The sequence below is a fragment of the Protopterus annectens genome, chromosome 2.part0, assembly GCF_019279795.1.
Source record: "Protopterus annectens isolate FY-2018-M chromosome 2.part0, PAN1.0, whole genome shotgun sequence".
Lineage (NCBI taxonomy): Eukaryota > Metazoa > Chordata > Ceratodontiformes > Protopteridae > Protopterus > Protopterus annectens.
This window is the reverse complement of record NC_056728.1, coordinates 1,770,290,938-1,770,318,425: the sequence shown is the minus strand read 5'-3', so window position 1 is coordinate 1,770,318,425 and position 27,488 is coordinate 1,770,290,938.

Sequence of the window (27,488 nt, the reverse complement as noted above, 5' to 3'; positions counted from 1 at the left end):
CAAGAGTTTATTAAAAAAACAAAAAACACACACACATATAAAACGTAAGCGCTTTCACAACCTCTCTGGTTGCTTCATCAGACAAAATGACTAGTTAATAGACCCTTAATATAACAAGTGTAAATCATCAGCTGACATGCCTTAATTGGAATTAATTGTGAGCCATAGGTAAGAACAATAAAAAGTCAAAACTTCAGAAGTGCATATTTCTATCTAAAACTATAGAATATTATTAAATCAATTGAGTATATAATATATAATATAAATAAAATATATATGTTCATTATTAGTATAGTCTATATAAAAAAATATAATATATATATATATATATATATATATATATATATATATATATATATATACATATATATAAAGCTTTGTATATATGTCAATAAAAAACAATACAAATGCAGATAAAAATACATATATAAATCTATGTATACCTAAATAAATATATTGATATATAAATAACTCTAAAGAACTTCACATTGTACAGATCTATGAACACTAAATAGATGGAACTGAAAAAAAGATTGCCAGTTTCAGTGTTTAAGTCGACGGGATTTAAGAAAGGGTTTCAAGTGGCAGTGGTTAACACTGAGCAGCCTGCCTGTCCCTGTAGGAGAGGTTACTGCCTAGAAGCTGTAGTTTTATTGGCCATTTTGGGTCAATTCTAAACTCCTTGATCTCTCTCTCTTAAAACCCTGCTGCCTCGTGGTTTTGGCATCTTTCCAGGCTTGTTAGTTGTTGCTGAAGCACTTACCAAGGGGAGAAAACGCTGAGAGAAGAAAGGAGCCACTTTTGAGATTTTAAGTATTTTCTTCTGATTTTTGTTTAGAATTACTGCTTTGCCGCCTACTTTTCGGCATTTTCTGGCTTGCTAAAGTTTATATCTGTATTAGAAACAGTATTTAGAACACATCCAAAGCCTGTTTACTGCATTTCCTGTGTTGCACTTAATTTAAAATTGTTTTTTTCTCTTAAAATTACATTTTACCTGACTTTGGCCTAGCACTCAAGTGTGGGGTCATTTATTACACTGCTGTGAATATTTTGCTACTTGTGTATCTCTGCTACCTTTAAACTAAAACAAAAAAAGAAAAAAACAAAAAAATCTTGCTTTCTTCCCACTTTCTGAAATTTAAGAAAGTTCAGTTACAGATTTGCTGTTCTGAACTGTTTGTAAGTTTCTTGGAGGCCAGTGCTTGCTTGGGCTAAAGCGAAGTCTCTGTGTTCACCAGTGGCAGTGGTTAACACTGAGCAGCCTGCCTGTCCCTGTAGGAGTGGTTACTGCCTAGAAGCTGTAGTTTTATTGGCCATTTTGGGTCAATTCTAAACTCCTTGATCTCTCTCTCTTTCTTAAAATCCTGCAACTCTCTTTTTGCATGGTCTTGTGCACAGAGCAGCGTCGGGCAGCGCCGCTTAAACAGGTTTAAACTATTCCCGGCTCCACAGTCTGCTCTTCACTTTTTCCCTTAGAACTGCTCTAAATCCCTAATTAAGCATTCTATTTTCATTCTAAAGCCCTGCACTTGCTCGTATAAGTAATCTCATAGGTAAACACAGACTAAAGCACTACATCCTCTTATACTCCTTCTAAGCACTTGCTCCCTATTGGTTCTTTCTGATCAGTCAATAAGTAGTTCCCTATATTATTCAGGCATGTCCAAAGGTCAGTTTCGAGTTTACTCTCCAGTCCAGCTGGTGAATCTGGGAATCTTGAGGCAATGTTACAACTGCCTTATGTATACAGACCACCCTCTCCTCCTCACAACAAGCTCAAATATATGTGAGAGATGCAACTATATAGCCAAACTGGAGGCTAAGCTCTCTCAACCCAGTACTGGCACAGCCTGTCAGGAGGAGAAGGTAACCACACACACCACAAATCCAGTCTCACATAGACCTATCGCATCAGCAAACCAAACACATAAACACACAAAAACATACTCAGAGGCTCTAAATAAAAATCTGCCTAAGCAGCAGAGACCTCCAAAGCTGACATCCAAGCAACACCTACCAAGAAACAATATCCACGTAGCACATAACTCACAAAGTCAGTGTGCCACACAGTCACAGCCCTTAAGGCTTAACAACACACCTAATACACTTGTAATAGGTGACTCTATTGTCAGACACACTGACGTCCCACTCACCAGGCTGAACAAGGAGAAGGTCACTGTAAGCTGCCTGTCGGGCGCCAGGATCTGCCACATAACACAAGCACTCAGGTCACTCCAAAGCAAGTACAAATATGACTCCGTCATTGTCCATGCTGGTGTGAATGACCTGAGACGTACCTCCCTGGACTACATGAAAAAAGACGTACAGGAGCTCTTTGATCATGTAGCCCAGGCCAGTATGACCCTGACCTTGAGTAGCATCTTACCCTCACCAAGAATGATGTCACAGTATAAAGACAAAATGATCAATTTTAACAATTGGCTAAAGTATTGGTGTCATTCAAAGGGGATCCATTGTCTGTCAGCCTGGGATGACATGCTCGACAAGCCACATTGCTTCACTAGGGACGGCTTGCACCTGTCACCCCTGGGTTTTCGAATACTGGCAATGGCTCTTGCCTCCCCCATAGTGTCTTTTTTAGGCAAGTCTCAAAAGACAAACCCACCCCCATAGACAACACAAAGAAAAAAAAACTAAGGGTAATGCTGCTCAATGCCAGAAGTCTAAACCTCAAGATGCACACACTCGAGACTCTCCTCAGTATGGAGAATATCGATATCTGTGCAGTAATAGAAACCTGGTTCAAGGCTCCCGAGAGCACCCCAGCACTACCAGGTTATACCTCATACCATGCTTTCCGGCCCCAAAACTCAGACAGAACCACAAAAGGAGGGGGAGTATCCATATTTATCAAAGATACCCACAGCTCCAGGTTAGTGGCACTGCACGAAGCATCGAAGACCATCCATGTGCAACTAACAGTGGGCAAAACTGCCTTTCAGTTTGTAGCCTGCTACAGACCACCCTCCCAAACACAGGAACCTCACTCAGCTTTCCTGAGAACACTGGAGAATATGAAGGTCTCTCCAAACACAATTATACTGGGTGACTTAAGCTACCCAAACATCGATTGGGAAAACTACTCAAGCCCAAACACCCTCGCCCAATGGTTCCTAGAATTTATAAACTCAAATGCTATGGAACAACTGGTCATCACTCCCACAAGAGGGGAAAACATATTGGATCTGGTCATCACCAACATGGGGTCTCTATGTTCCACACCAGAGGTATACCCCTCATTGGTAAGATCAGACCATAAACAAATCTCACTGGACATCCATATTCCATCCCCACCCCTAGCCAAGGAAACCACGGTGAAGAACTTCTCAAAAGCAAACTTCACACTTCTCAAAACTGAGGTGGAATCCTTCAAAGCCCCCAGACCAGTGGAAAATAGGGCCCAAAATGCAGAATCCTTTACAAAAGCATTCTGTGGACACCTACAGGAATGCATGGAGCATGCTATCCCAAATAAAACCAATACTCACTTCTCCAAAGGCAGGAGACCTGTCTGGTGGACCCCAGCCATAAATAAGCTATACAACAGAAGGAGAAAGCTACTACATGACAGAGAAAAATCCCAAAAAGGGAAGGCGTCACTGATCAGTACTGGCAAGAAACTATGATCCCTCATAAAATCATCTAAGGCCAGCTTCGAAAGAAAAAATTGCACAAGACACTAAAGATAATCACAAGGCCTTCTTTAGTTATGTCAGAAACCTGGGAGGCAACTCCCAGATATGCTCTGAGTTAGTGCAAAATGACAAGAAATACACTGAACCCACAGACATTGCCAACATCCTGGCAGAAAGGTTCAGTGCAAACCCCCCCCCTTCCCCCCCAAAAGAGCAAATGTCTGTCCCAACAGAGTGTTGCCTTCCTGAGATCACAAATGCACAGATGAGAGTTGCCCTCTCCAAAGCAAAAAACACAGCATCAATGGGAGCAGACGGTGTCCCGGGCTGCGTCTTACATGAGCTCCAAGAAGAACTAAACCCTCATATAAAGTCACTGTTCAATCTCAGCCTTACTACAGGATATGTACCCAAGGAATGGCGTACAGCAACAGTGGTCCCACTCCACAAAGGTGGTGCCACAACAGACCCCAGAAACTATCGCCCTATTAGCCTGCAAAGCTATGGAGCGTATCATCATGGAAATAATAAACAAAGACATTGGGAACCTCCAGACACTGGATCCAACCCAATTTGGCTTTGTTAAGGGCAGATCTTGCCTCTTGAACCTGGATGACTTCTTTCAAACAGTTACCAAAGCCATAGATGAAGGGAAGGTAGTCCACACAGCCTACCTGGACCTCGCAAAAGCCTTCGACACAATACCCCACTCGGGCATCATAAATAAGCTTACCAGCTTAAATATCAACCCCTATGTCACAAGATGGGTTGCAAACTGGCTCAGGGATAGAACCCACATGGTCAGAATAGCAGGTGCCATGTCAGACTCTAAACCAGTTACAAGTGGTGTCCCACAAGGCTCAGTCCTGGGACCTCTCTTGTTCGGTATATATTTCTCCGAGGTACAGGCTAACACGGGTGGACTATGGCTGACCAAGTTCGCAGATGATTGCAAACTGGGTGCTGTAATCGACTCTCCGGCTGACACAAGCATACTCCAAAAGGGTCTCACAGAGACAGATAACTCGTGCCAGAGCCATGGCCTAAAGCTAAATGCCAAAAAGTGCATAGTCACCCCCTTTGGGAAAAAAAAGTGCCCTCAAATTACCACATAGGTGGTAATCCATTAAGTACGGAAGAAGTAATTAGGGACTTGGGGACCCAAGTAGATAGCAATTTCTCCTTTGACAATCAAGTTGCCAAAGTGGTTAGAAAGACCTTCTATATAGCCCACCTTATCACAAAAGGGTTCACATCTAGATCAAGAGAGGTCATTGTGCCCCTCTACTCATCACTTATCAGGCCCATAATTAAGTACAATGCCCCGTTTGGGATGTACCTTACCTGACACCTTCAGCAACTGGAAAGACCCCAAAAGTATCTCACCAAGAGGATCAAGGGGCTCAGACAGATATCCTATGCAGTTCGGCTAAAGAAACTCCAGCTCTACTCAGTTGCATACTGCCTACTCAGAGGCGATCTGTGTCTGATGTATAAAGCCATGTCCAACCCAGAATTAATGGACATGCTTCACCTCAGGAAATCCAAATCCCTTAGAGCTACAAGCTCCAGGGACTTGAACCTCAGCATAGAAATAAATAGGACATGTTGGAGGGACAGATTTATATCACAGAGGCTCTCCTCACTCTGGAACAAAATCCCAATCCATGTTAGGCAGAGCCCCTCACTGACCCTCTTCAAGAGAAATCTTGATGAGTGGATGGGAGATCATATGTTAACCCCTGGGATCTCTTCTGTGTTCCTGCTTGACAGAGGTATAGTAAACTAACCTTAAAAGGGCTACCTTCTGTGACCTACTATACAGAGGCACAGTCAACTAATCTAAAAGGGTGGCGAAAGCCAAACACACTCTGGCTAGGCTTATAAATGCCCTAGGGCAGATAGCCTAGTATCAGCCTATGAACCTATGAACCTATAAGGATGCCACACTGTTCAGACCAGGGTATTTCTTTGCTTGAAGTGACAGAATCCATTTCTGTTCAATGCTCTCAGTTAAGTTTTCTATATCACCTCCTCTCATCCCTGTATGAACCACCTCAATCACAAGGAACTTAAAGCTATGTGTACAGTCTGTCTCTTTAATATGTTTTTCTAAGGCATTAGTTTCTTTATAATTATTAATATCTCGGATAGGCTCAAGTATCCTATCTTTGAGCATCCTGTTGGTCTTGCCTACATAAAATACATAGCATTTCTGGCAAAAAGAAAAATACACAATATTAGTGGTTCGACAATCAGCATAACTGGAACTAGTGATAGTAAGCTTTCTTGTAGAATGGGTAAAGGTTCTATAAGTGAATAAATATTTACAAGCAGAACATCTTCTGCATGGAAATGTACCTAGTCGGGTTGAACTAAAACATTTATTCATATCCATCTTATTGCATAGATATTGTTTCAAGGACCGATTGTTTCTGAAAGAAAAAGTGGGGTTATTTCCAATCTTATCTAGCAGTCCAGGTACTTCTTGCAAAATATGCCAATTTTTCTTGATAATGGAGGTGAATTCATTAATGTCGCTTGAATATTGGAACACTACTCTGAACTTGTTCTTGGTCTGTTTGTCCCTGCTTGCATCATTGTGATGAGAGTTATTAAAGTACGGTTTGCATCTATCATTTCTATGTGTCCATGCCTCTCTTATAGTTGTGTCAATTTCCTGTTTGGAGTCACCTCTCTCTAAAAATTCTTGAGTCATAGCTTCTAGGGCCTTATGAGCATCATCATCTTTATTGTGCAACCGTAAGACCCTGTAAATTTGTTCCTTCAACAGATTCTTGGGGATATTTCTTGGGTGCATACTTGATTTATGTAGTAGGGCATTTTTTCTAGTAGGTTTCTAACATATGCTACTGCTGACATCATTCAACTCTGATTTAATAACTTTAACATCTAAGAAATCAATTTCATTAGATGAGTACTGATAAGTAAATCTTAAAAAATCTGTGGTAGTATGTAGATAGTGAACAAGGCTTTCTATCTCACTTGCATGTCATTTCCATAACAAAATAATATCGCCCACAAATCTAACATACCACAGAATCTGTTCAAAGTAAGGATTGACATCAGAGAAGAGAAATTGTTGCTCTCAACATGCTAGGGCTAAGTTGGCGTAGCTGTTGACACAGCCAGTGCCCATTGCAACGCCAACTTTCTGGAGATAGAATTCATTCTCAGACACAAATATATTGTTTTCCAAAATAATCTCAAGTAAACTGCAGATTAATTGCACCTTGCTGTTATCAAAACATCTATTTATATTCAGAAAGTCCCTGATCATATCTATGTCCCATATGTTAGGAATGGAGGTAAACAGCGATTCAATATCCATAGTTACGAAAATGTGATCACCTTCGACAGTTCTGAGTCTATCATATAGTCTCTCAAGAAACATCTTAGTGTCTCTTAAAATGGTGTGGCATCCATCTAATAGTGTATATAAGTTGCTTTCTACAAATATGGAGAGTGTTTCAGTGCACCAACCTGCACCTGACACAATGGGTCTCATTGGAGGTGCTTCAAGGTTCTTATGTATTTCTGGTAGTCCATAGATCCTTGGAATGACAGGTTTTATTGTGTTAAAATATTCAAATAATTTTTCAAGTTTTTATAAACATTTACTAAAGAAAAGATTAACTTATTAAACAAAGGTCTGTCCTTTATTCCTGCCAGACGAGCGAGCCCAGTAGAAATTCTCAAAGATCTTAGGTTGCTTGGCAGAGACCTATGTTTAAAAAACATTTTCTCGAGTAATGAACAAAGTGACTTTACTGATACACAGTTCAAGAGACCTAGTAGCATTATTCCCATTATGCACCCAGGAATACAAATGTTTATAAATGTTTGTGAAACTGATTTCAGGAAAGTTTGTCTAGATGAGACTAAGTTAAGCTTTTTTAACATGTTCATTAATGAGAATAGAGCCTTCCAAGAATTAATTAATATGCAATCTATTGAAGTTACACAAGCTGACAAAGGTGGTGCTATAGTAATTTTAGATAAGGAATTGTATTTTTATCAGATGAGACTTTTATTAGAAGACACAAACACCTATCAATGTATCAATAAGATTACTATGAATGCTGTTATGGAAAAGGTGTCTTTTTTAGTCTTTGATCTTTTAATGACTGACTTAATTGATGAAAAATTATTTGAATATTTTAACATGATAAAACCTGTCATTCCTAGACTCCATGGACTACCAAAAATACATAAGAACCTTGAAGCACCTCCAATGAGACCCATTGTGTCAGGTGCAGGGTGGTGCACTGAACCACTCTCCATATTTGTAGAAAGCAACTTACATACACTATTAGATGGATGCCACACTATTTTAAGAGACACTAAGATGTTTCTTGAGAGACTATATGATAGACTCAGAACTGTCGAAGGTGATTACATTTTCGTAACTATGGATATTGAATCACTGTTTACCTCCTTTCCTAACATATGGGGCATAGATATGATCAGGGACTTTCTGAATATAAATAGATGTTTTGATAACAGCAAGGTGCAATTAATCTGCAGTTTACTTGAGATTATTTTGAAAACAATATATTTGTGTTTGAGAATGAATTATATCTCCAGAAAGCTGGCGTCGCAATGGGCACTCCTTACTTTGAACAGATTCTGTGGTATGTTAGATTTGTGGGCGATATTATTTTGTTATGGAAATGACATGCAAGTGAGATAGAAAGCCTTGTTCACTATCTACATACTACCACAGATTTTTTAAGATTTACTTATCAGTACTCATCTAATGAAATTGATTTCTTAGATGTTAAAGTTATTAAATCAGAGTTGAATGATGTCAGCAGTAGCATATATAAGAAACCTACTAGAAAAATGCCCTGCTACATAAATCGTATGCACCCAAGACATATCCCCAAGAATGTGTTGAAGGGACAAATTTACAGAGTCTTACAGTTGCACAATAAAGATGATGATGCACATAAGGCCCTAGAAACTATGACTCAAGAATTTTTCTAGAGAGGCTACTCCAAACAGGAAACTGACACAACTATAAGAGAGGTATGGACATATAGAAATGATAGATACAAGCCGTACTTTAATAACTCTCATCACAATGATGCAAGCAGGGACAAGCAGACCGAGAACAAGTTCAGAGTAGTGTTCCAATATTCAAGTGACATTAATGAATTCACCTCCACTATCAAGAAAAATTGGCATATTTTGCAAGAAGTACCTGGACTGCTAGATAAGATTGGAAATAACCCCACTTCTTCTTTCAGAAACAATCGGTCCTTGAAACAATATCTGTGCAATAAGATGGATATGAATAAATGCTTTAGTTCAACCCAACTAGGCACATTTCCATGCAGAAGATGTTCTGCTTGTAAATATTTATTCACTTATAGAACCTTTACTCATCTTACAAGAAAGTTTACTATTACTAGTTCCAGTTATGCTGATTGTCGAACCACTAATATTGTGTATTTTTCTTTTTGTCAGAAATGCTATGTATTTTATGTTGGCAAGACCAACAGAATGCTCAAAGATAGGATACTTGAGTATATCCGAGATATTAATAATTATAAAGAAACTAATGCCTTAGCAAAACATATTAAAGAGACAGACTGTACACATAGCTTTAAGTTCCTTGTGGTTGAGGTGGTTCATATAGGGATGAGAGGAGGTTATATAGAGAACTTAACTGAGAGCATTGAACAGAAATGGATTCTGTCACTTCAAGCAGAGAAATACCCTGGTCTGAATGGTGTGGCATCCTTGAAACCCTTTCTTAAATCTCGTCAACTTAAACATTGAGACTGGCAATCTTTTTCTCAGTTCCATCTATTTAGTGTTCATAGATCTGTACAATGTGAAGTTCTTTAGAGTTATTTATATATCAATATATTTATTTAGGTATACATAGGGTTATACATGTATTTTTATCTGCATTTGTATTGTTTTTTTATTGAGATATATACAAAGCTTTATTTATATATATATATATATATATATATATATATATATATATATATATATATATATTATATTTTTAATATAGACTGTACTAATAATGAATATATATATTTTATTTATATTATATACTCAATTGATTTAATAATATTCTATATTTTTAGATAGAAATATGCACTTTTGAAGTTTTAACTTTTTATTGTTCTTACCTATGGCTCACAATTAATTCCAATTAAGGCATGTCAGCTGATGATTTACACATGTCATTTACACATGATGAAGCAACCAGAGAGGTTGTGAAAGCACTTACGTTTTATATGTGTGTGTGTTTTTTGTTTTTTTAATAAACTCTTGGTGTGTAAGTTCTGGTGCAGCAGTTATTTTTATTGTCTTCAGTTTCTGCACTGCTCTGTACCTTTAAGCCATTCTTTTTAGTATTCATATTGTAGATACTCCCTTTGCCTAATGAGACTGCTTATGCTGTTGGCCACTAACAGTAATTTATCCAGTAAAGGGAAGCAATCTGCATAGGTGCATATGGATGGTTGCCACCACATGCACTTTGTCAACACCCTTGTGGCCAACACAAGACAGAAGGGTAGAGTGTAAACTGGTAATGACAAGATCCTGTTTCAAATTGTATGAACTTTCTTTTTTATCTTCCCACAGCTGACTTTCAGCTGCCACCAGTTCCTATCCTCATTCACTAGCTCCACTGGACTTGCCTTAACCACCCCCCCACACACATCCAGGCCCAGTGAGGAGACTGATGTTGCTGGCTCATCATCATACTGCTGCTGGAGAGTGTGGCTCTTGCAAGCATGACGATCACTGCCCTTGGGAGGTGCATGCATGTGTCTGTCCATGAACACCCTCCTGAGTAAGCATTACTCTGCTTATGCAGCATGGGGCTTGTCAGGCTCATACACTGCTTTACTGCAATAAGTCCAGGCTGCCTCCCTCTCCCTCTGGGATGGGTGAGCTGACATCAGTTGCTCACTCTCACCTTCTCTATCCTCCAGCATGTGTGCTGTTAATAATACACAGGTCATCTGGGGCACAGTAAAGGTTTTATCAAATTGTATGAATTTTCTTGACCACTTCTTTATGTTTATGTGTTGGTAGGAATTTTAAAAAGCCAACCAATGCATCCAATCTCTTTTGCATAGCAAAGGTAGGAAGCACTGAAAGGTTGATATGTGGGGATACTCTTTGATAAATCTGTTTAGGCCAATTAACTCTATAATTGGCTTTATACCTTTAATCTTTTTTTTTTTTTTTTTTTTATACTGAAAGGAGTCCTAAATAGTATCTGCATCCTCAGTGGTTGAATGGAACCTTTTTATGTATGCAGGAGGGTATCTGATAAATGAAATCAGGGGCTGGAAGAAGAAAAGTGAATTTGAAATGCTAGCCTTAGGTTAACCCATTCCTTGTTGACACCTGGTAGTGATGGTGAACCATTATGCCTTATAAAGAGAACATTTCCCTTTGACCACTTCATCTAGATTTGGTTGAGACAGAACTAGGACTGCTATTAGTTGCCCTGGAGTTATCCACAGACAATCTGAAAACATCAAGGCCCTTGGTTTTTGGGCCAGTGTCATTGCTAATGTCCAGCTGTGGAAACCTGCTGAGTCCCAGAACAGTTTTGCTGCGGAGTCTTTATATTTCTGTGGAAACAAGGTCCCTGCTGATTTCTCTGCATCTTATTGAGGGACTGTCGTGGCAGAGGAAGTCTTACTCCTTCAGTAGTAAAGATCTGGCCCTTCTACTCCAGTAATGATAACAAAACAAACCTGACTGTTTTGGGGCCATACATTGAAAATAATTTACCCAGAAGTCTATAAATAATGTCTTCTTGTCTTCTGTTAATGGGGTAAGGCAGCCAAGAGTGCCACTGAGTGGCTGTGTCAGAACATGCCACCCTGGGAGCCCTGTGATTTGGACCATTGGCAGTCAGCACCATGAGGCTGCCAGTTTTAGATGTTGTGAATTCCTGTACTTAAAGTGTCTCCTTAGGGGAGCTGTCATCTATACCACCCACAGAATACTATATTTCATCCAAGTGGCCCCACCAACATCTGGAAGATAGTTATGAATCCTCAAGAAGCTAATAGAAGGTGCATATCCAGTGACCCTGGATTCTACATGGATGTTCATAGCTAAGGAATCCTCAAGCAGCTAATGAAAGGCACATGTCCAGTGACCCTGGATTCTGCATAGATGTCAGGCCACATGTCCAGTGACCCTGGATTCTGCATGGATGTCAGGTAGCTAAGGAGTAGGGTTCCTCTCTTGCTGCATTAGAGATAGGAGCATCAGGTTTGGGAGACTTCACCCACAAAAATCTTTTTTGTTGGAGCAACATAAACTACAGTCCATTGTCAATAGTTTTGTAGCCACAGTACCAGACTGTTTATAAACATAACTAGTCATGTCATTAAAAAGAGATCGCTTCTGTAGACCACATATATGTATCTCTATCTCTGCCTCTCCCCTTGCATTAATATGAGCATATCCCCAAACTTGGGACCCTCGTTAGGAGATGGAGGAGGAGAGGTCTGCCTTCTCTTCAATATCTTCTCAGTTGGAGTTTTTATTTTTAAATGCATTTATTTGATTTGTTTCCTGGCTAGGTGTGCTGTTGGTCAAATTATGATTTTCTTCCTTGACCTGGGCCAAAGGCAGTACAATGTTTACTCTGTGTGTTTAAAGTGTTACATTTGATATCATTTTCTATGGACCATACTGATAAAACAGTTCTCAGATTGTAGTTTTACATTTAAGCTTTTGGTACTAATTGCAAGTGATATAATGTGATGTCCCTGACACCTTTTGTAGTTAATCATTTACAATCCTGTTTGACATCATTCTTAGTAATTATGACAAAAAGAAGCTATTCAGTAATAACAGCTTTGCAGATGTTATTCATTGCAAGCGGTGCGTTGTCTCCTGATATCTCCAGCATATGATCATTTGCAGTCCTGAGTTCAACGTCATCCTCAATATTGATGACAAGAACTAATTCAAAAATAGCAGTTTTACTGCTAAAGTTAAGAAGTGAATCATAAGAGACGTCATGTCCAAAAGAAATGTATTTAGTATACTTATAATTTCACATTGCATACAAGTTAGTATAAAGAAGCTGAATGAAAGTTCGAGAAAAATAGCAGCTGTAAGAGCTGCAAAAAAAATTAAAAATAGAGCTATTATTTAAGACAAGATAGTAAAGTTGGTAAATTAATACCATATAGTAGGGCTATGTGAGATGCTTTGTCTATGGCAATTTTAGGACAGATAATACACACACAAACATCTTCAGATGCTATGTTATTTATAGTTTTTTCTATAGATTAGTTTGCATTCTTACAGTTTTGGACAGTGTTAGAAAAGACTGAGACAGCTTCAAAGAATTTGATGAAAAATAGCTCCTGAGAAGATACAATGACTAAAAAGAAAACTTAAGTAATGATGGTGGTGCGAAGCAGCAGGGGAATTACAGTGGTGGGAAGCAGTGGGAGTTGAGTGATATCACCTGATGAGTATACAGAGAAAGACAGTGGGATGTGGAAAGAACATGCAAAAAGACACCAAATGCAAAATGAGTATGGATGGTGTTGGTGATGGGTCTCCAGTGAGGACTTCTCCTGTCTGTAGTCTCCAAATTTGTGACTTTCTTCTGTGTGGGCCCCTCTGTGTGGATGCCAGTACTGTGTTAAGATGTATAGTGTAAGTAGAGATGGAGAAGGTTCCTAAGGGGATATGTGACTCATTGGAATACAGTGGATGCCAGTGCAGTTTATAATGGTTCCTTCAGCAGAATCAAGTGAAGGCATGGCATTATGACTCCTTAAAAGAAGGCTTTGTGTGATCACAGGATCATAGGATATATGGTGCAAATTTAAGAGTGCTCATTCTGTCATGCAAGCTACATTTGAAGGATGACAAAGAATCACATTGATTGACCTGCAGAGAAATTCTACTCCAGAACACAGGGAAATGTGGTTAATGAATCTATCCTTTCATCTTGTTTAATTTATTACATAATGTAGGTTTAGATCTCTGGTTCTAGAGTTGGCTACACTATTTGACTTACAGAGAGATAGAATGCTAAGGATAACAGGGTCCCTAAAGGTACATTATGCAAGGCTCAAATCTCCCCCTGTGAGTCCATAACACACAGAATACAGAGACAATGCTTCCAGTCTCTCCTGGTAGCTAAGATTCTTGAGATCAGAGATCCTTTTGGTTAGGAACCTCTGCCATGTTTCAAGTTTTTTTTTAATGTGTGCCCAATGAGATGCTTGCCACAGGGTGTGCTATATTCTATAATGTATCTGGCCAGGGCAGAAGATAAGAAATTATGATTACTTTGGTTTTGGAAGAGATGCCTTTGGCAATTAGTTGTGAAATCTAGAGGGATTTCCTGATACTGTAGCCACATGGTGAACAAAGGACAGGGAGCTCCCTACCCAAATGTCCAGATCTCAAATCAATGCCTTACTTGATAATTGGGTTTTGCCAATGCTGTAGTGAGTTCCTGTTTCCCAAAGGGGATTATACCACATTTCTTGGCATTTAGGTTCCGATCATTTTCTATGCAAGAGGTGTTAACTCATGTTAGTTCACTTTGAAGGCTGTATATGTATCTTCAGGGGACTTGACACTTTCAACCTATTTGCAATCATCAGCAAACATGATCAACTAGAGGTCATTATTACCAGTTTCAAGGTCAGAGGAATAAATTCTGAATAGCAGGGGACCAAATATCCTTGAGGGATACTACTATCTCCTTCTCTATGTTTGAAAAGGTATTACCTACACAGACAATGTGTGTTCTGTCCTTGAACAAGCTGGTAATTCATCTTACCATGTAAGATCAATGTTTTAAGGCTGATAGTTTATTTATAATTTCTTCACATTTTATGGTTTCAAATACCTTAGTCAGAAAAAGATAGGCAATTAAACTTAACAAGTCCTTACTATGCCTAGGCAATTCAGATACCGTATCCAGGCTTAAAGAAATCATTTCCTTAGGCACACTCATTTGCTCACCTGATATTCCTGACAGTACTCTGGAGGGACTTTTAGGAGTCTGCCAACTTTTTACACTCCCAAAACATATGTTCGCAGTTAGCTCTTTCTTCCCCATCACATCTCCAACATTTGCCATCTACCTGAGGAAAAATTCTTCAGAGTCTGGTCAGGGTGTAAAAGTATCTATATAAACACTTCCAGGCAAAAATGCTAAATCTTCTATGTTTTGTTGCATATTTAGTAGACATACATATGTCCTCCTATTGTTTCTTTGTGAACTGCATATCTAACCTCTCTTCCCAATCTTTTCTGACCTCTTCTCTTTTTTCCTATAGTTATTGTGCAGTATTTTGTATGCCCTACTAATTATTCCTTTTTAACAGCAGCTTCTGTTCAAGATTTGTTCAAAAACTCAACCAGTTCAGGCTTTTCATTTAGGATTCCTCTATCCCTTTCTCTTCGTCTATTCTCTAATATCAATCCCTGATAGGGAAGGCGATCACTAGCTTGCAATCCAAATGTCTTCTTGGACTCTTTCCATTGTATTACCTTTCCTTTTCTAACTATTGGTTCCCAATACCGCAGTTCCTTTGTCATCTTCCTTCAGTAAATGCTGACCCCCTCTTGCCTGGTCTATGTACCCCTAATTGCAGTCATCCCTATTGACAGAATTTCCTTTTTCCATTCCAATGTTGGCCTAGTTCTTAATATATTTTGTGCTAGTTTATGAATATAATATTCTGTATTACTTTTGTTATTCTCCTTAAAGATCTGTGTCCAGAACCCCATTCTTTTCTTATTTCTTGAAATACTCCCTGTTCATTAACCCTTTGTACTCTGAATTGTAGCTTTCTGCTTGTGTTATGACTAAGAGCCTTAATCATGTAGCTGTAAAGTATCCTTTCAAATAACATAATCCTAAACCTCCATGTTGTGTTGGGAAGATCAGCTTATCCCACCTGACTCTTGCCCTCTTCCCCTCCCAAATAAAATCCTTCATCTCTTTATTAATTACTATCCACAACTTCTCCCCGGTTAATACAAATATGCCTGACCTGTGTATAAAACTAAAGGGAATAAAAGAATGTATTGCTTTTATCTTGCTATCCATATCCATAGGTAAGTTTTTGAATTTTTGATAAGTCTCTTTCCACATATCCTTAGCTGCCATAACTGAATCCTTTTTAATCCATACTCTTAAATACTTCATTTTGTTATGTTCCCATAAATATGGGTATTGCTGAACCAATTCATATATGGGTACATAGATTACAGCTATAGCCTTTGTTTTATATTCATTAATTTTATATCCTGAAAAAAGTCTGAAACTGTCTTAAAATACTCCACAACACTGAGATGTCCTTTCCTGGTTCCATCAAGTACAAAATAGTATCATTTGCAAAAAAGCCAACTTTTCTGAGTCCCTTATTTTCTTTGCCAATGGTTATAAATTAAACACAAATATTAAAGGGGAGAGAGGACACCCCAGCTTGGTTCCTCTGTTCAGGCACAACTTATCAGACAGGAACACTCACACTTTGATTTTTGTTTTGCCTGTGATACCTTGTATATTCTTCTAATTAACCATATGATTGTATCAAAAAATACAAATGCTTCCATTGCCCTACTCATAAAATCCCAGTTTACTCTGTTGAATGCTTTCTCAGCATCAATACCCATCAATAACAGCAGTATTTTGTTACATTCTGCTTCCTTCTGGATCATCCTTGTTCTATTAATGTTGTCAAATGTTTGTATCCACTCCTCAAAACTACATTGTCCCATATCTATCAATTTTGGCATCACATTTGCAGTTCTTTTAATCATTATAGACATAAACACTTTATAATCATGATTTAAAATTGAAAGTGAATATGAAGCTGAATCAGACAGGTCTTTACCATCTTTAGGTATTACAGCCACTACAGCTTTTTTTCCAAGATGTTGATGCCTCCCCTCATTGTAAAATACTGTTAAATAAAACGTTCCATGATTGTATCACTTTCCTCCCTCTTAACTTCCAAACCTGTATGAGAATATTATCTATTCCTGGAGATTTTCATGAAGATTGGTTATATATCACCATTTTTATCTCCTATCCTATCTTAACTGTTAGTTGTTGAGCCTCGTCTACCTGTAACCTTGGCATATTTAAGTCTTCCCTAAATATTTTTATTTATATTTTACTTGATCTGTCTACTTCTCTGCTTTATACAAATTTTCATAAAATCTCCAAAAGATCTCTAATACCTCTATAGTATCTATGGTTATTTCTCTTGTTATAGGCATGTAAGTTTGGCAACAACCCTTTCTATTTTCTTTTGCCTAAGCCATTGTGCCAAAAGATTTTGTGTTCTGGAGTTATTATCAAAGACAGTTGCTTAACAGCAATCCTTTTAAACTCATGCACATTATTCAGGTATTACCACTCTGCAATTGCACTACTTCATGTTCTATGAGATTCCTCTTATTTTGTAATACTTTAACCTTTATCAGCCCCCCCTACAGAATTCTTATTACTTCTTAACCAGATCTCTTTTTCTTTTATTTCTACCCTATTTTAGTCTCCTCTTTCATTTTATCCCACTCACTAGCTATAACTTCTGGAAGGGTCTTAATCCAGTAGTTCACCTATGTAAATTTGGAGAAAACATATCTGCTCTACATATATTATGATCTGTGTACTTTTACTCCATCACCACCTCAATAACCCAAGATTATAGCCTATTAACTTAAACATGCATTGTCTAGCTTTTCTCCTCTTTTTGCACTGTAATGCCTACATTTATAAATACCAAAAAAATAGAAAGAAAGACTAGAGGAAGAAAAAAGCATCTGTTCTTCATATACAAAACAACTAAAATAATTTACTATAAAATAAACAATTTATATTTTGAAAAGTTTCATAAAAAAGAAAATGTTTTACTTACGGTTACCCTTTTTCTTCATCTTCCTCTCAGAGTCCCTCCAACCATTAATGACATGAAGTGAGGCAAATTCACTGCAGTTCCTTACAAGTTTAACAAAGTCAATAAAAGTCTACTTTTCCATTTATACAGACTTATTTCACAAATGAGATTTGTGCTTTGCAGGCTCACATTTATTCACAAATTTCCATTTCTTCCTGTTCATCTCTATCTCCCAGCTCCAGATTCTGGTTCAATTCCACAGTACTCCCAATTCTTCTGGTCAACTCCTGTGCTTTTCTCTGTTTCTCATGCATTTTCCTTTGAAGCAATGGAAAAGCTTTCCCTGGAAAAGCTGCTCTGTGTGCTTTATTATCAGAAGAATGAAAAGCAACATCCTCTTCTGCTTGATGGCTCATTTTTTGTTCAACAGGCTTTTGGCATTTCCTGCTCAGCCTGTTCTGCATCAAAGAATTACTTTGATCCTCCATGAAAAATATTCTGAAGACAGCTAGATACAGCAGCTTGAATTTCACACCTGCCTCGCAACATTCTTGATGACTAGAATAAATGTGTTTCTCTTCTGCCTGGTGTACAGTAAATAATCATTTTCATAGACACCCTACTGTCTCCAAATTTTAATACTTTTCCCTTGTGCCATAGTTTTGTCAGGATCAATTCTTTCTGATGGTAGGTTTGCATCTTTACTAATAAAGGTCTTGACTGCTTTCTCGTGGACAGATTTGGAGCATACACATAGTGTGCCCTTTCATTTGACAGTTTCTGCTGTGGAATACCAGTCTATTTGCTTATTTGTGCCTTCATAAATGTAGTACAGTCTGTTCCTTCTAGTTTCTCTGGAACATCAGAAAATCTCAGATTTTCCCTTCATGCTCTGTCCTCTAATTTTATCATTTTTGAAACATCGTTTCTTGAGCAGTCTCATACTCAACCAGCCTTTTCTTCATTTTGACCTCTGATTTTTTGCAGTTTTATCAGCTCATCTGAATATCTGTTTAAAGCTCCTTCCACTTTATTCCACCCTTTGGTTATTTGAGTTGATGTACTCCTTTAGTGTCTTGTTTATTATGATCAGCTCTGAGCACATTTGGCTTATTTTCTCCTCTAGATTACTGGAAGCCATGCCATGCACCAAAGCTAGAGCTTGAACTGTGTTTTGCTGAACAGCTGCAGAATTCTTACCAGTCAGTGTGTGTTTTTTCTTCAACTTTTCAGTTGATTCTTTGCAGGCATCCAGTCAGTGTACTTACTATCTAGTAACTGAATTTTACTCAAGCTTAAAATATCACTGGCTGTTGTCCCTCATGTTCTATTTTTACACTGGGAGAGTTGAAGTTAAGCTGCTGATCAGTGTGCAGACATCTTGAAAGTAAGGGCAGAAACATTCTTAGTGCAGCTGACTGTTTATACAGGCAAAACTGTGAATATATTATAGTTAAATTTTGAGATTTTGTCATATAATTCATGAAATGGATTTGTGAGGCTAAAGAGAGTAGTGTTGATTTTGTTGGAGGAATTGAGGTTCTGAGATTAAAGGTCACAAGTTGGAGGCCTTTCTTATCCAATAAAAGCAGGCCAGAAGAATGGATCAGAAAGGAGCTGAGTTTGTGAGGATGAAGTAGAGAATTGTTCTGCCCCTGGTGGGTTTGAGGCCAATTTGATCAATGAAATGTTTGTTTACCCAATAGATAAATCATTGTGCATACCCTACATTGGAAGTGTAGGTACTCCAACCTATGGAGGGATAGTTGAAGTCACCTAAATTAATCTGCTATTGCCAATAGGAATGTCTTCTAGGAATGGCAGGAATTTGGCATGATCATTTCGGGACAAGCAATGGAATCAACAACTAGCAATAAGTTGCAACTAATTCTAAATTCCAAGGTAAGCTACAGATCTAGGAACTCACTGTTGAAGTCTCCAGGGATCAGTCTAGAAGGGCTATAACAGACAAACAAATTGACTCCACCATAATTTCCAATGGCTCTAAAGGCATGATAGGTCCAAAACGCAGACACTGAGGAAGTGTTTTCCCTATATTTGAACCATACATTGGTAACTACACATACATAGACACATTCCAGATGTGGAAGTGTCTTGAGATAGGCAGTTTGCTGTTAAGACTCCTGCCACCGAGAAGAAGCACTTTGATATTGTCTAGTTTAAGATTAGCTATGTTAGTTAAGTCGTGATGTTCATTAGATGATGTCTGCCTAAAAAGGTACAATGGGGCAGCAAAGTCTTTAGCCAGTATGTGAAAACCTTTGAACAATCGATGAAGGCCATCCTTTGCAAAGCAAGTTTGACTTACGATCATCTTGTCCCAGGTTGATAAATACTGAATTCCCCTGGAATGAGACCAGCTTTTTAGCCAACCTCTGAACACAATTTTTTTTTCCTTATAGTTAGGCATCATTTTGGTGAATGTTGGATTCCACTGAGAAGCAGAGCTTTACCATTGTCTGATACTTGCATAACAAGTTTCAACACGTCCTTCTGCGTGACCCTCAGAGTTTTGCATTCCAGGTAATTTATGGCCAAATGGGCTGCTTTTATGTCATAGGCATGTTTTCTGGTAAAAAGGACCTTGAGAGTTCTTTCTATGTCCACAATTAAGGCTTCTGATATGCACTTGAATGTAACCCTGTCTTTGTCCAGCCTGATGAGCATGGAATCTATATGTCTAGCCATAGAGTCACTAATCACTAGAACATTACCAGAAGATGATGTCTGAGTTTTTAATATGGGAATGGTTTGTTTTTGTAACTTGTTGATGTAGAGGTGCATGGAATGGATGTACGAGGGAGGATTTCACAGATGATGGCAGGCTAACCACATTTGGAGAAGACTAAATATGCATGGGTGCTGACGAAAGAGGATTTGTTATGAAGTTCGGGAATACTGTGACAGGGTCAAATGTATAAATGTATACAATTCAATTAAATTAATATGTTTATACAGTATAAATATACAGTAGGTGCTGTAGAGGATATAGTATAAATATATTGTTTTGTTTCTGACCGTGAAGACAGAAGGTGTAAACAAGGTCCCTGCTGCTTTTTTTTAATTTCTTCATACACTATGTACCTAGGGGGATAAGAATATGTTTTTAGGTGGGAAAGATTACATTAATTTTGAACTATCTGCAAAGCACCAGCAGTTGGATGCCTTGGTTATCCTTGTGGTAACTGCACTTATGGTACATGGTAGGACATGCCAAATGAGGCAGTTTTATGGGTAGTATATAAGTGGCAGCCTTTCCATAGTAAAAAGCCCAGAGAGCATGTTCTGAGAGCATTAGAAATTTTGGTGAGAGCAATAAACATGTTATATACTGTTATGTACAGGGATTCCTTCTAAATAAAGTGTTCTCTGTTTGACTGACATGTAAAATAAGTATGGATGATGAGAGATATGTGATTTTCCATTTAGTTTAAGTGTTAGGAACTATGCATCTGTGGTGGGACATGGTGTGATGAGTGCAGGGAAACCCTGCATAGACGTTAGGGACCATTATATAAGAGTATGATAAGGGCTATGAATTATTAGTGGATGACTAGGCAATATAGGGACTAATAGTATTACAGACAGAAGGTTATAATTGGGGTAAGTAACACTACTGGAGTCTGTGGGAAGGCAAGGATGGAGGACACAGGTATATAGGGAAAAATCAAGAATAGGGCACTAGCATAAGCAAGGCGTATTTGATATATAGACTGCTGTTTAGAAGAACTGGGGATGTGTGAGAAATGAAAGGAGAGCAGAACATGACAGACCAGCAGTGTTAGTAAAATAGGAGGAGGAAGATCTGGGGGTTCTAGAGGATAGAGAATAGTTTAGAACAGGTACTAAGATGCTAATACACTAGTGCACATAGGAGCAGATTTGTTGCTAGATTAAGCAGGGATTCAGGGTAGGTATGGTGGACTTGGTATATTGTGAGCTAAACAACACAGGAGGGGAGGTGAAGGTAGATATGATACCATGATTGAATGAAAAGGTAAAGGAGGAGTTGGTGTGTATGAGAAAAGGGTGATAATAATTAGGGTGAGTCTATGATGGTTCTGGGACATGCTCGTCAGTGGCCCAACCAGGTGACTTTGGTTGGACTGTTGCTGTCCATGCAGGCACCTATGGCTCCACTGGACCTAGCTCTAGCAAGGAAGCAATTGCCTGGGAGGTTATGGGGAAGAGGAAGAGAGAGAAAAGCAGGACAGAAGGCAAGGGTGTGATGAAACCAAAATTATGAAAGTGATTACTTGCAATGTGAGGGAAGTTTAATTTCCTTAAATCACCTCATAAAATAAAAAAAGGTATTAAAGAGATTGATGTGGAAGGGGCAAATGTGGTGATAATTATGTTCTGAAGAAATTTTACATTGAACAAAAGTATATGGTGTGTGGATAATTTGAAGCATGGGAGGAAGCAGACATTAATAGTGTTGTTTCATAGATGACTGTTGGATTGTGCATATTTAAGGATCAAGCAGGAGGTTAGAGGTATGATAGACCAGAGATGGTATGACTGAAGAAGATGATGGGAGAAGTAGTTAGGGAAACCAAACAGAAAAGGGAATGGTGGCAGCTGCTTGGTGGAACAACTGAAGAAAGCATGGAAACATACCTGGCTTTAGGCACCAGTAAACCCTGTGGTTGCTGTGGTCCTCCCTCCCCGGTCTTATCTTGATATTTTGTAACATGTCTGTCAAACCAACAAAAGCTAGTAAAAGTAGAGAGAGGGAAGTGAAAGGAAAAATCAGATATTGTTGAAACAATAGGGCTGAGTGGGTTTCATACTGATTTCTTTAAAAAAGTGGTGTTAGAAATAACTCATAATTTAATGCTCATATGTAGTGAAATGATGGGAACACTGGGCTACTTAATTTTATAAAGGAATCCTTAGCAGTGATATTTATAGAAGGGAAAGGAGACTAAGGACCTGATGAATTTATTGCCCCTTTCCCTACATAATACAGACATTGAGATTTTCACAAGGTTTTTGGCAACAAGGATGGCCATTGTACCAAAAGTAATAAAGAACACAGGTTGGGTTGATAAAAAGGTTGCCTTCTTCTAATGACATAGGATATTGCTGGGTTTCATGAGTTGGGCAGAAAAGGATCATAGTATTCTGCCTATACAAGATATGATGAATGAGGGGCACATGAGGAGTGGTGGACAAGGAGGAAGGGTCAAGGGAATGATGTTCACTTTCACTGTCTCTGTGTTTATTCATTGTGAAGATTTTGGCCCAGAGGATAAGGAGTTACTTAGACAAGGATGAGACACAGGGTAGATGCAATACCTTTGGTTTGTTAGCTGATGACTGTGTTTTGGCCTTAGACCTCATTGCTGATATGTTGCTTCATGTGATATCAACATGTGAGCAGTCTGACTAGAATTCAGGAAATATATTCCACCCAATATATATCAACAATAATTAGGATAAGAAAGTGCAATGTGGGTGAAAGTGGGCTGCTGGAAACAGTCAGAGGAGGTAGAAGTTATTAGCATTATGAATATACCCAACAGTACAACAAGACATTCAGGAAAAGGACTAGGCAATTCTAACAAAAAGAATAGTAGAGCTGCTGGATAAGTAAAACAGGAGGGTGGGATCACTGATAAGTACATCTGAGTTGCTTAGTGTCATGGCTATATTACTGGTTGGATACCTGCTGAGACACTTAAGGATGGCTTCCATGGTCTTGTAGATAAAGTGAGTACAGAGACTGTTGGATTGATACATGTGGAAAGAGAAGTGATAACAACAGGTACATTATGGCTAACAACCTACTGAGGATCAGGTGGTTGGGAAATGCCTGACTTCTTAGGTATGCCGCACCTGTCATTGCAAACTAGAGGACCAAAACTACATGCAAGAAGGTAGGAGCTGAGGAGTCTGAGCTGGGTTAGGCAAGAGCATGAGTTAAGTAAAAGTGATAAAGTGATGGAGAGGACATACTACAACTAACAGGCAGGGAAGAGGTGCAGATGCTAGGGTTAGAGATTATGGCTGCTGTATAGATTGGAAATACCGGAGTAGTTTGCTGCTGTGACTGAAGAACAGGAGAATGTGGAATTGGTGCATTCTATATAGGGAGGGCAGGCAAGACTTGTTCAAGGATTTGCTAATTTTCTGAATAATCTTGGTTTGTAGGAGGGAGCACATTGCAGAATATGAGTGCATCAAGAACCTGTAAAGAAAAAGAGGAAGATGAGGAAATGGTGATAAGCAGCATGAAAAAGGCAGAGAAAGAAGAGAAAGATGCCTTGCTAAATGTGATGAAGACTAGGGTAGGTCAGGCACATTCTTCAAGGAACTTAAGATATGGAAGGGTATGAATGGAACGAAGAAGTTGGAAAGATGTACATGTGGGTGACCAGTATGTGACAGGACATGATGTGGGGTGCAGCTATGGAAGTTTGTGGATTGCTCAGAAGAGAATGCCCAGTTAGTAATATTCAGAAAAGGATACATCACTACTGGTATAGGATTCTGACTAGATTAAACATTAAAGACTGCAGTGAGGAAGATCACCAGTGGAGATATTGGGAAGGTAGGTTTAACACTATTATTTGTTTATATATTTTAATTTGTTAACCAGGGTAGGGCAATGATCTTTATGAACTTTTTTCAAATTTAGCCCAGAAGCGCTGTTTAAGTAACTTGCACAGAGTCACGCAATAAGCAAATGGAGACTGAGAGAATCAAACTTGGGACAATAGTCTTATTCATCTGTACTAACTGCTAGTCTAATTATTATTTGTGATAGCTCTGTAAAGGTTAAATGGCTATGGAGAGAGGCATTATCTGTACTACAAGCAATACATGCTAAGCCTGCTTTCATTTATTTCACTTATGCAAAGAAAGGGCAATATGGTCATGAGAAGAAAGAATGAAGTTGTTTTAGAGGTGGGTTGGTGATGAGAGAGAGGTAACTACGCTCTGGAAGATGGAAGGGCCAGAGGTGCCATAGTGGAAAACAGCACATGGGTTGTTTAAATGGGTTAATTATGGGTAGAAACAAGAAATGTCATGTTGGTCCACCAACAGAAAACACAAAGATGCTGAAACATAGATGTGATATAATACTTTTTATTGGGCCAGCATAGGTTTTACAATTACTTGGGATTTTGGGTTAGCACAAGCCCTTCATCAGGAGTTTCAGTATTAAAGGATGAAAGATGGGTATGAGGCAAGGCCACTGATTTATAGTTCTCCAAAAAAGAAAATAAATTTTCATGAAATTAAATGCAGGAATTATCCATGTGCTTTCATGTGCAATTTTCAGTCTCTACCACAATTTTGTTATAATCTTCTAAATAAAGAAAACATAATAAAATATAGCTGACAGTATTATAAGTAGTAAATACAAAAAGAAATGCAGATTGTATTGACTAAGTATTCTGGCCTAAAATACCAAATTCCCTGAAATTCCCATGTTTTTCCACTACTCAAACAGTTCAAATTTGGAATTTTCCCCAACAAAATGAAAATTCAGGGTCCTTTGTAAAAGTTTAAAATAAAGAGAATGTCTCAACATTTAAATAAAAAGGAAAATAATGTGAGAAGTGGGTTAAAGGAATTTGGTTTATGGCAAGTTTCTTGGTGGGAGATGAATGGGGGGCAGGTGGTGAGAATCCCTGTTCTACCATTCCAGTCTGTCTATTGCCACTAATAAGCTATGCCCTTCCTCTTCCCCAAACAGAAGAATAAGTTTCCTTCCTAAAGATTGTTCTTACATGAGCCTGTAGTTGGAGGGAAAAGCTAGGGCTGAGTGTCTCTAGGAAAGAGTCAGTGAATGGGAGAAAGGTGGACCGAGTGGAAAGTTCTCTGATCCAGGAAGAAACGACTGTGTGCATGTTCATTAAGAAAACTGAAATGACATGGTGAGCATGTGTGGAAGCACATGTTAGAAATTATGGACTGCATGGCTTTACAGAGGGCAAAGTCAAATATGCAGAAGAAAGGAGAAGGAAATGCAAAGTCACAGTAATAAAAATGTTTCAGGCAGAATAACTGGGGATAAACTGTACGGCTTCATTTATTTTACGAGACCTGAAGAAGGTAACTTACATGCCATGTTATCTATTGTTATGTAGATTCATTTTTTTTTCTGTTTTAATGTGATTCTCTAAATAGCTTGTTTAAAAATTGGTGTTGCATGAGCTGGGATATTTAATGATTTGCATTATTTCTGCTAATGTGTATGTTTAATAATAGTACAAATTAGAAATATAGTTTGTTCTCTTTTTGTAATTTAGTTACTTGGGGCATAGTGCAGGTACACCTGGGATAATGTATGTGCCCATGTGTGTGTGTGTTATGAAATGTTTATTTTCTTGCTAAGTTTGTAAAAATTAAAAGTATTTAGGGAACATAACAAAGATGTTGCTAAAATACGTTGAAGTGTTAAACATGTGGTTAATAGAGTATAGTTAGTTTTGATAATAAACTTTTGTAGACTGTGTATACATGTCTGACACACCATTCAAAATTCATTAAATAAAGTTTAGAGTAAGATGAATAAAAACACAAAAAACCAACCATTTCCTCAGGCGAATTAAGAAGTGATCTAGACAGAAAAGGAAAATTTAAGTAATAGTTTCACCCAAATCTTTGCTGAAACTGATCAAAATATCTTTGAAATACAAAACAGCATCCCAGATGATCCACAGCACCATACATCTTTTAAAGCAACAAAACCTCTATAAATGATTGGGAGAATATATTATAGGAGGTGAGGTGAGACAAGCTGAACAGGAAATTTTACATGTGAGCAATCTTAAATTGAGTGGTGTAAGCCACAGTGGTTCTGCAAATGGAGCACTATGAAATCAGATCTGAGAATACTGGAAAATACATCAAAGAGGAAGAAGAAGAAGAAGAAAACTTTTAGATAACAAAGAGAAAAGTGCAGTTGCCCAGTCATAATAAAAAATGTCATCCCCCTCCCAAAATAAATGCAATAGGTGCTTTGACGCTCTCCATATTGTTCATCTGTGTGCATGAAGTTTGTGTGTGTGTGTGTGTGTGTGTGTGTGTGTGTGTGTGTGTGTGTGTGTGTGTGTGTGTACATTCTGTAATGGACTGACACCCTGTCCAGAATGGGTCTCTATGGCTTGTGCCCATTGTTTGCCAGGGTAGGTTCCAGCATTGTCATGACCCTGTAAAAATACAGTGGAGGTTATCAAAAAACAAATTAATGAATTAAATGCAATCTACCTCCTTTGCTAAATCTTCTAACTAGAGCACTCATACTTTGTTTCAACAACTGTCTCGTGATTTTAATTCTTATTTATTTGATAAATGGAGTAGGTATTCTAGGTAGAAATTATCTTTCTCATACATGACCCATACCTTATTTATAGACAACTACAGCATTCATTTGTTTAAGTTCAGAAAAAATTAACAGAGTAGTAAAGCTTAGAGCATAAAGACTTCAAGAAAAAGCATGAAGTGTAAAATGTAGCAAGTAAGTAATGGGGACTGAAACATCCCAAGACTACAACACAATGCCTAGACTGGTCACATCCTCTTCATTTGTTGATGGATGAAAAACTTTCTGTTACTTTTTCTAAGCTTAATAAAAGTGTCACCATTTGCCATTCAATTGTGGGGTTTGCGCTTGCTTTCTGGAGTTTGCAACCTGGTCCATTTTGGAGCTTTACTTCATGTTTAGGCCTTATGATTTTACGATTCTTTTTGTAGAGTATCCAGCTTTTGGTTTTCTGGTTTCAGACAAAATTAACAGAGTAATAAAACTTAGAGCATAAAGACTACAAGAAAAATCATGGAGTATGAAATGCAACAAATACGTAACGGGGACTAGAGCAGTGTGAAACATCCCAGGACTATACCACAGTGCCTGTACTGGTCACATCCTTTCTACAAA